Raw genomic sequence first — 10,149 nt, 5'->3', positions numbered from 1 at the left:
TCCCATCCATTTGACCCGAAGTAGCCGAACGTCCGTGCATCGCCGACCCGCCAACGTTCAAAAACTTGCGTTTTTGGGTGGTGGAGCGAGATGAGTTTGTGGAGTAGGATGCTTTGTGACATCATCATCCAATTCGCTTTAAATGTGCAGGTTGTGGCTACGGACGCACATCGTACAAGCTGCGTGGTGTGGACTCCATCGCCCTGTAGTGTGTGTGTGTGTGTGTGTGTGTGTGTGTGTGTGTGTGTGCGTGTATCGTTTTACCTGCTTGGCCTCGGCGGGGCGTTTCGTTGGATATTTAAGCTTTTGCCCTTTTTATAAATATAAACACATTCTGTTTCATCAAACCCGGTGCCGTGTACCTACTGCGTCCTAGCGCACACTGCAGGAGTGCAAAACAGTCCAAAAAATATTCCGTGTTCGTGTCCTCACACATGGAGTTTGCTTGCAGCTCCACAGCAATGGATCTGAATCGTTTTATTTTAGTCCCAAAAGTTTAAAATGTTGATGAAATGTCTGGCAGGGACATGCAGAGTTGAATCCGTTTGAATGGAAGTGTGTTGTTGGGAACGTCCACACGGAGGGATTTCCCTCCACAGAGTCACCATGAGGCAGCACTCTGTGGACTACAGGAAGTAGACGCAACAAGTGTATCAGCTTGTAGTAGTAATTCTGTGTGTCACCGTGTCACTACATCAGCCGACGCTGCGTTCAATGGAAACTCAGTGACAGCACAAACTGATGCTATGTTCCATGGGAACTCAAAAATCATAATTGGTGTCGATACTGGATCCCGTGTATCGCTGCCTGCAGCTATATTTAATATTATTATAATTTATTTATTAGTTCATTCATCTATTTTTTTGCACTTCTTTGAAATAGACATTTTGGGGTCTCATGCACTGCATATGTATAAGAATTCCAAAATAAAGTTCCAAAATTCATTGATCATCGAAAATACACACACACACACACACACACGCGCACACACACACACACACACACACACACACACACACACCAACTGCCATGTCTGTCTTTATGTTCATGGGCCGTGTGATCATTCCTCGTATCTCGTTGTCTGTCAGCATCCCACTGTTCAGAGCGGAACAGGTTCTACCCTCGTGTCGTTCTCCGTCATCCCTTGTCTTTCATCCTCGTGAGATGCGTGCGCACCTCACCTGTATACCATCCCCCAAAACCTCACCCCGAGACCGACTCCCCCCCCCAGAGCGCTGACAGAGCGCACAGAGATGGAAGAGATGCTGGGATGCTGACTGAAAGAGTGGAGTTCCACAGGTTAGATCAGAACGAGAGAGAGAGAAAGGGGAGCGAGAGAGAGAGAGAGAGGGAGAGAGAGAGATAGAGAGAGAGAGAGAGAGGAGGGTAATTCCCTTGAGGTTTCCCAGCACCAGATTCTTCAGGGTGGGATGGCCCAGTACACGCTGCAGATAAGATACGTCTGTGTTGGAGCAGAAAAAGGTTCACGATAAAAAAAAACAACAACCAAGTATTCCGTTTCTTTTTTCTCTCCCTGCTGGTTGCTGTTCTCTCTCTCTCTCGCTCTCTCTCGCTCTCTCTCTCTCTCTCTCTGTCTCTCTTTCTCTCCCTCCCGTCCCTTCTCCATCCATCCCTTTTTCTTTCTCCTGCTCCCGTACACCTCGTTCCTCTGCGATCTGACGGCGGTTTCACATTGTCTCCGTCCCCATCGGTGTTCATCGCTTCAACATGTTCTCTCCTCTCTCTCTCTCTCTCTCTCTCTCTCTCTCTCTCTCTCTCTCTCTCTTTCTTTCTCCATCTATCTAGAATATTTCAAACTGACCAAAAACATGGACGTCATTGTGGAAACCTGGGGAACTGGGGGTTGGGTGGTGTTTTTCCATTCACCAGGACTCACTGGTTCCAGTACAAGTATCCAATGTTTTTTTATCCACCATCATGGATATCATGGATTTTAGCAAATTTTCCATGATCCTTGACCGAGGATCCAGGGAAGTTTAAAGAGTTGGTCCATCGTCCAGGACCAGGACGGATTCCTCCATTGTTTCCTACTTTCATCGGACAGGAGGTTGGACCATCGGCCGGATCCTCCTTTCCACGACCCAGGCAGAGGCTGAGCACTGTGATCCTGGAACACTTCCTCTGGTCTTACATTTTGAAAATGGAGACCACCCCCACCCCTGTCCACCGATCCCCCGGTACTGTTCTCGACATCCACGTGACATTGAAACGGCGTTGACAGCCATGACAGCCCCACTACATACATGGACCTTCATCATTTCTGGGCAGACCTCGTCCACCCTTGGAGCTTTGCCACTGCATAGCTTCCTGACTACCTACCAAGGAGGGCGTATCTTTCAGGTTTTTGGAGTCCCTCAAGTCGCCCTTCCACCTCCCGATGACATCCTCAGTCACCTGCTTTCCCAGAACCTCCTTGAGTCCAGGCCCTTGTCCACGGTCACTCCAAACTCTTCCCAATCTGAAGGTAGGAGGAGTTTGGAGGAAGGGAGGAGTCTTCCCAGGCTTGTTTAGCATGGGGGGCAGGGAAGACCTTCCTGGGAAGAGTTCTTTATTTGATTGACAGCCTCCCTCATGGGGTCAACGCAAGAACCAGCCGGTGTCCAAAAGCAGGTCCTGGGGTTGCTTCCATAACAGGCACCGAGCACCTTCTGGCCACAGTTCCTTGCAGCTGATTCAAAGATGGCTGCTTTGAAACAGGATTCATTGGGACTCAATGTCCTCACAGTCCTCCTGGATGTGGCAGAAGCTCCACAAGTGGTGGGAGGCAAAATCCCTCTGGAGAGGATTTTCTACCAGTTGTTCCCAGCAAACCCCTTAATACCCGTCTGGGCTTCCCAGGTCTGGTAAGATCTGGTAGCCTACCCTCGTCTGATGAAACGAGCACAGTCGATCATAGACCTTGTTTCTTAAAATCTCTCTCTCTCTCTCTCTCAGTCAGACAGCTGCTTTTGCTAAATTATGGATTGCAGATGTCAGATCGGTATTCCTTCCACATTGGAAATATTTTGCTTAAACCATAAAACACTTGAATTTTCTACCCAAGAGGATCAAAAGCATCTTTCTTATCAAATAATGACATAATGACACAAAGACGTTTGTCTTTGTACCATGTGCCAGGCATCCCAGCGGTTTTCCTTGTCTCCAGATCTCCTGGTATTTGTGATCCCCTGATCCGTTTTCCTGGACCTCGCCGCCGGATCGTTTGCCCGATCTACTGACCACATGTTGTACCGAACCACATCACCTTGCCTGCTCCCTGTCCAATTCCTTGCTCCGCTGACTGTCTACCTGTGTACTGATCCTGTTCAAGTAGAGATTGTTTTCTTTTATCAAAGTTCCGGTCTCCGAGTCGTGCTATTGAATCCTCTTGCCTGTCAACTCCACGAGATTGTGGTGAAATGTGAAGTTTGGAAAAGATGACAAGTTATGAGTACAGCAGCATGCCGGTGTGTTTAGCTGGTGGTTAGCAAAATGACAATTACTGCGTCGACATGAACCCAAGCAGGGCAAGGCCTGCATCAAGTGATGATCATACAGTATTATTTGCTACGTTTCATGTTTCCTCCTTTTCAACACCAGCTACACATTTGATTTCATAAAAAATGAATCGAGTTGCCCGTCCCCATTGGACCATAAAGTGTAGCGCATACACTGTGCCTCTAATTCTTCAGTTCCATTCAGAAAAGCCCACTCATGTCACATCAACAGCCCCTCTGTGGGCGGTTCTATACTGATTACCATGGGGAGGGTTCCCAACGCTGAGACCGAGCAAACGGAATCACCACTGGCAGCCAGCCTCTCTCTATATTACCGCGAGTGGCGACTCAGGTGCTCGCTACCACTATGGCCAGATAGAACACTGAGATGGGGTTACACGCTGCAGTTTGTGGTGTCCCTCCTTCCAAGGTCAGACAGACGGTGAAATCCAACAGCGGTGGCACTTCTAAAGAGGGGGACCATATCGGCTGTTCCGCCAGCGAAAAGCCGGAGCGGAATTTACTCCTTCTACTTCCTGGTTCCCAAAAAGACAGGGGGAGTGAGACCGATTCTGGACAAGCGCTCAACAAAGTTATCGTAAGGAGACCGTTCCGCATATTGACTACACAGCGCCTGCTGTGTTGCATCATGCCCGGAGACTTGTTTACCTCAATCGATCTCAAGGATGTGTATTTTCACATAACTATCCTACCGGCACACAGACGGATTCTCCACTTTGTCTTGATGGGAATAACCTGAGAGTTCCAGTGGAAACCGTTCGGTTATTCCCTAGCACCGCACACCTTTTCAAAATGTATGGAAACAGCACCGAACCCACTTGGAAGGAGAGGTATGAGAATATTGTTCTATCTAGATGATATTCTTGTGCTGTCTCACTCCCCAGAGCTAGCGAGAACACACACCAAGTCCCTGGTGACACATTTCTCCCACTTCCCCATCACCTTGGAGAAGAGCAGCCTTTTTTTTCCCAGACAATGGGTAGATTAACGGGGCATTCATCTAGACTCACCAGCTATGAAAGCCACATTGACAGCCACTCATCAGAACACTATCGTAGTGCCGGTGGAACACTGCTGCCTGCTACGGGTGGTGACGGCAGTGACCATTATGTGTCTGTTAGGACTGATGTCAGTGACACACACAGTAGTGCAGTATTAGTGGGTCTGCTTCACATGCGCTCCATCCAGAGAGGGTTCATGGTTCAAAAGTGGATGCTGTACGTAAAAGTTTCCACTGTAAGTCGATCCCAGCCTCGATCGGTGCCGACCTGAACCATTTGGGGAATCCCCAGGTCGTGGCCATCGGCGCACCCCTGGGACGGTTGCCCAGACACGTGACGCTCTTCACGGATGCGTCTCTGATGAGATGGGGAGGAGCGTACCACCCCTTCGCAGTGGGGGTGGGGGGTAGGCGATTCCCCCTTCCGAACACATAAATGTGTACGAATTAAAACAGTTCACCTCAATCTTAAGGAACCGCAACGTTTAGTCCGGATAGACAACAATTAGGCGGCGACTTATACTGTATCAACCAACAGGGACGAGTGAGATTGGTGAATCTGGATTGCTCAGCGGCCAGACTGTGGCACTGGGTGCTGGCCAACGCCCACAGCTTATGAGCTCTCTAAATTCCTGGAATACAGAATGTAGGGGCCGATCTGCTGTCCCACGGGGGTCTACCAGTGAGCGAGTAGTGCCTGAACCCAGACATAGTTCGTTAGTTCTGGTGCCGCTAAGGAGAAGCGCTGGTGGACCTGTTTTCAACCAGGGAGAACACTTCCTGTCCACTTTGGTTCTCCCTCCACCGCCAGGACGAAACACCACAGGGAGTGGACATGTACGCCCACGGCCCCGGGCCCAGCAAGTTGCTGTATGTATTCCCTCTGATCCACCTCACAGACCACCTGCTAACGAGAGTGAGAATGGAGAGAGCGTGCCTGGTCCTAGCGCACGTCCTCACCAGTTATTGGGCGGACAAACCATGGACAATACCCAGGTTCCTGGGTGCTATCCCAGGTACAGGGAATGATAAAACAGCGCCCAATTCTCAGTCAGCCACTGATGGCCTGGTACCTGAGAGGTTGAGGCTACCGTAACAGGGCTGTCACCACAGATGACGCTATGTGGTGATTAATATGATACAGAGTGCCAGGGCAGCTTCTACCAACACTCAATATAGTGGGAAGTGGAGATCTTTTAATGCTGGTGCGAAACATAGAATGTCATTCCCACCTCATGCCCAGTAGAATACATACCTTCCTATTTGCAGTGGTTATTGGACATGGATTTGTCCGCTTCCACTGTTAAGGTGTATGCGTCCGCTATTTCTGCCTGTCTTGAGGGTTTTAGCGAAAAGCCGATGTTTAGCCATCCTCTGATTAAACACTTCCTACAGGGAGCAAGGCGTACGACACTCTGTCACGCTCTTAAGACCCAAAATGGGACCAGGCATTGGTTCTAAAATGTCTGTCTACAAAATAATTTCCAGAGGCCCTTACCAGCCTGGTAACTGCTTCCAAATCTACAACCTACATATTAGATCCTGTACCATCATTTTTTTCCAATATGCAAATTAGGCTGGACAGTCCCAGCGCTTGACTGGTTTAACCACCGATCTGGATAGATTGCTGACCTTCTTTGCTGGGGTGAGTCACGATGCTATTTTAAAGTGGAAAACCGCGTATGAGTATAAAGCCGTTCCCACTGCCTTGTTATGCCTTAGAAGTTTTTATGCCTATCAGTCGGCTGGTTGTACCGGCAGAGCTATTGCCTTGTTTTTGACAGAAGGGCGTAGACTCAACTGGCTTTGCCAATAAGGACGAAGCTTGAGGGCAGAGCCTATGTGAAATAGAGCTTACTTCGTTTGCTTACGGTAACTGAAGTTCCGGTATCATAGGCGAAGCCCTCTAGCTTTTCCTGCATCTGCTACCCTCGAGGGTCACTGAAAATCCTTGGGGAGAAGGATAGTGGGCATAGGGCCCTTTTATAGGGGCAGGCCACAGCTGAGTCTTGCATCACTAACTATCAGTAGGCCATACTAATAAGCACAGTTCTACGTATCTGGGATGTTTTTACTGGTTAACAGGATAGTGATTTGCTGTGGGAGTATTTAATTGTAAAATGGTTGAGTATCAGAACAGTGGAGTCACCAATCAGAGTGGAATTGCTCTCCTGTCCATCTGCTTCTAGGTTCCTACCGTCGTCCCACATGCTAAGGTGCAAATTAAGGCTCCACCTGGCACCATGGCAACGTGTCTCCAGAAACGACGGTGTACGGCGGTAGCGATTTTACCTAATCAGCCCCAGACAGACCGAATGACTGACTGACTGACTGATGGACTGAGTCGTGTGAACAGATGATCCGTAAAAATCAGTAAATTGGTAGGGGCGGCCATTAGAGAAGCTGATTCTGATGAGTCCATTAATTAGCGTTCTGGTTCCGGTTGGTGGATGGATGTGCATGGAGGTCGTTTAAAGGCCAATTTCACTTCCTGCTCCATCCCTCCATGTTTTCTCTCCTAATCGTGGATCCGGGGAATCTGCAAAGCGGCAGAACGGGCAAGAGGACGTCAAGAAATGTTTTTTTATTTCACGGTGGATTGGGAGTGCCGGCTGGCTCAGATTAATCAAACCTCACTTGTGGGTAAGTACCATTCTATTAAAGGTGACCTGTTATGCAATACTCACTTTTTCAGCGCTTGTGCACATACATTTGGACCCCTGATGGGTCTTCTAACACACAAACTGTGAAACAAGAAAACCCAGTCAGTTTATTGTGAGCTGTCTGTTTCAGAAAACATGTCCTAAAACGAGCCGTTCAGCAGTATTTTCAGCAAAAAACTAAAAAACATGTTTTGGCGACCTCAGAGACCATATGGTGAAAAGGAGCATAATAAGTCCACTTTGAATGATGCCTGGAATTTTGAACTTTTGATGCTAATACCCCCCCGCCCCCATAATAATAATAATAATAATAATAATAATAAATTAATTAATTAACAACAACAATAATAATGTAAATAAACAATATCAAATAATGATAAAAAATAAAATAATCATAACATAACATAATCATTAAAGTAATGTGAACAAATCTGAAAAAAATACAATAATCATATTAATAATAAATATAGCTGCAGGCAGAAATACACGGGGTCCAGCTTACTATTTGTTCTATGTACAATTGTAAAATTCAGTTTAATAGATTACTTGTCTACATTGTAATGCAGACAACATTTATGTAACTCTAACATTAATTCGCAATTCTATTAATTATGGAATAATTTGTCACGATCACAAACACTTTCTGCCTTTTCATTACAGATTGTTAAGTGTAGTTATAGGGCAATGTTTATACATGAAGTTAATTACCAAAAAATAAATAAACAATTCTTATTTGAAACGATATCTTTTCATTGTTATAACTTACCTTGTTGCATCTAAGTACATCTGGAGTATTAGTGACGGTAGATAATGGTAGACGGTAGATGCTGTCAGCAGTGTCATTTACGTAATGTTTTTGTAAAGCTGAGTTGAGTTTTTTACTTGGATTAAATTTTCAGTAAGTTCTGTTTTAAACGAAAATGAAAATATTGTGATACTTCTGTGGGTAATTACTATTGCACACCTCCTATTTTTCGACGCCGGGCTGGATCATGAATGCATCATAGTCACATATTACAGTGTTTTGGAGGGACGTGCTGAAGACATTTTAAGGATTAGTCTTTATAATTTTTTATATTATTTATTTATTAATCCGGCAAAGTAATGTGGACCACTGATTTAAAATATCAATCTAACAGATCAACTGACATCTATCAGGAAAAAAATCGATATAAATAAATATGTAAGTAAATAAGTAAATCCATAGTTTGGTAATATCTAAAGACTGCAGAGTGACCGAGTCTAGACCGCACACTGGACACAGCCCAACTGGACATTCTCAATCAGAATCTGTACATTTATAGTTAATAATATGATGACATCATGAAGCGTCTTACTGTAAATGTCATTTATAGTTAATAATATGATGACGTCATAAAGCGTCTTACTGTAAATCTCATCTTGTTCATTTTAGAACGAGACGTGTGACGTGTCAGTTAACCAAGACCAACTGAATATTTTGGGTCAAAGTTGTTCAGTTTTTCATTAATATCTGCTCCGTATGTGGATCAATTTGGATGACATTAGAACCATGTGATCCTTGTGACATAGTGGTTTAATTGACACCTCACCCGTGTTCATAGCTTATGCCAAAGTATGTCTTCCAGATGCTTTTATCCGGGTTGGACATATTTCGGCGTCAGACGTACTGGCTTGTCTGTGTTCAAATCCCTCAGAATTTGGTTTGTTTTTCGCTAATATCTGCTCCGTATGTGGATCAATTTGGATGAAACTTCAACCACAAGGTCTTTGTGACAGCACGGTTCAAACAAGACACAAACCTTATTTGTGTGTTATGCTTCAAAATGTAGAGAAATTTGAACAGTAACAAAAGAACAATAACAATAGGGTTCCCACCCTGCGGCTGGACCCATAATAATAATAATAATCATCATCTAATAACACATATGGTGCAGTATTAATTAACAATAAATTAACATAAGGATGCATTTTATAATTTTATCATCTGCTCCTACAATTGTTCCCAAGACAGAAATACCCACCCACTCATCCGGGCAGCAGCATCTCTCTCTCTTCTCTGTCTCTCTTTCTCTCTAACTCTCTCACTCTCTCTCTCTCTCTCTCTCTCTCTCTCTCGCTCTCTCTCTCTCTCTCTCTTTATCTCTTGCGCTCTCTCACTCCCTTTCTCTCTATCTCTCCTGTCCCCTCTATCTCGCGAGGCCGACAACAACACTCATATTAAGTGGTAAACTGTGTTTTTTTTCTCCTCCTGTAAAAAAACACACATCTTGTTGCCATCCAGACGGAGGCAGACAAAAACCTCTGCTGATAAACCCGTCTCTCTGTCCGTCTGAGGGGAAGACAGGGCGGCAGAGAGACAGAGAGACAGGTGGAGATAAAGAGGATAAAGGGATGAAAGAAGTGATATGAAGCGTTTGAACTCTGGGGTCATCGGCGCCCAAGGGAGCAGAAAGCTGCTTCTGCAGCGAGGTGAGGAATAGAGACAGGAGTATTTATTATCATTTTGAGCCCAAGTGTTAATATTCGGGGAGAAATTCCCTGAAATTTGACGTCTAACACTATCTAGAACACCAACTTAAGTATAGCACACAAACACGGTTGATGTCTTGTTTGAACTGCGCTGTCACAAACATCTTGTGGTTGAAATTTCGTCCAAATCGATCCACATACGGAGCACGTATTAGTGAAAACCGACCAGATTTAGATCAATATTACAGACTCAAGCGCTTGAGGTGTCGTTTATAGTGCTATGTAACAAGTGTCTGACGCCGAAATATGTCCAACCCGGATAAAGTATCTGGAAGACATACTTTGGCATAAGCTACGAAACACGGGTGAGGTGTCAATTAAACCGCTATGTCACAAGGATCACATGGTTCAAATTTTATCCAAATCGATCCATAATACAGGGCAGAAATTTATGAAATAATCAAGCAACTTTGATCCAAAACATTCAGTTGTTCTTGGTTAACTGACACGGCACACA

The sequence above is a fragment of the Zeus faber genome, assembly GCF_960531495.2.
Source record: "Zeus faber genome assembly, chromosome: 14".
Classification (NCBI taxonomy): Eukaryota; Metazoa; Chordata; class Actinopteri; order Zeiformes; family Zeidae; genus Zeus; species Zeus faber.
The sequence above is the reverse complement of the archived record's forward strand: the minus strand, read 5'-3'. Positions refer to the sequence as shown.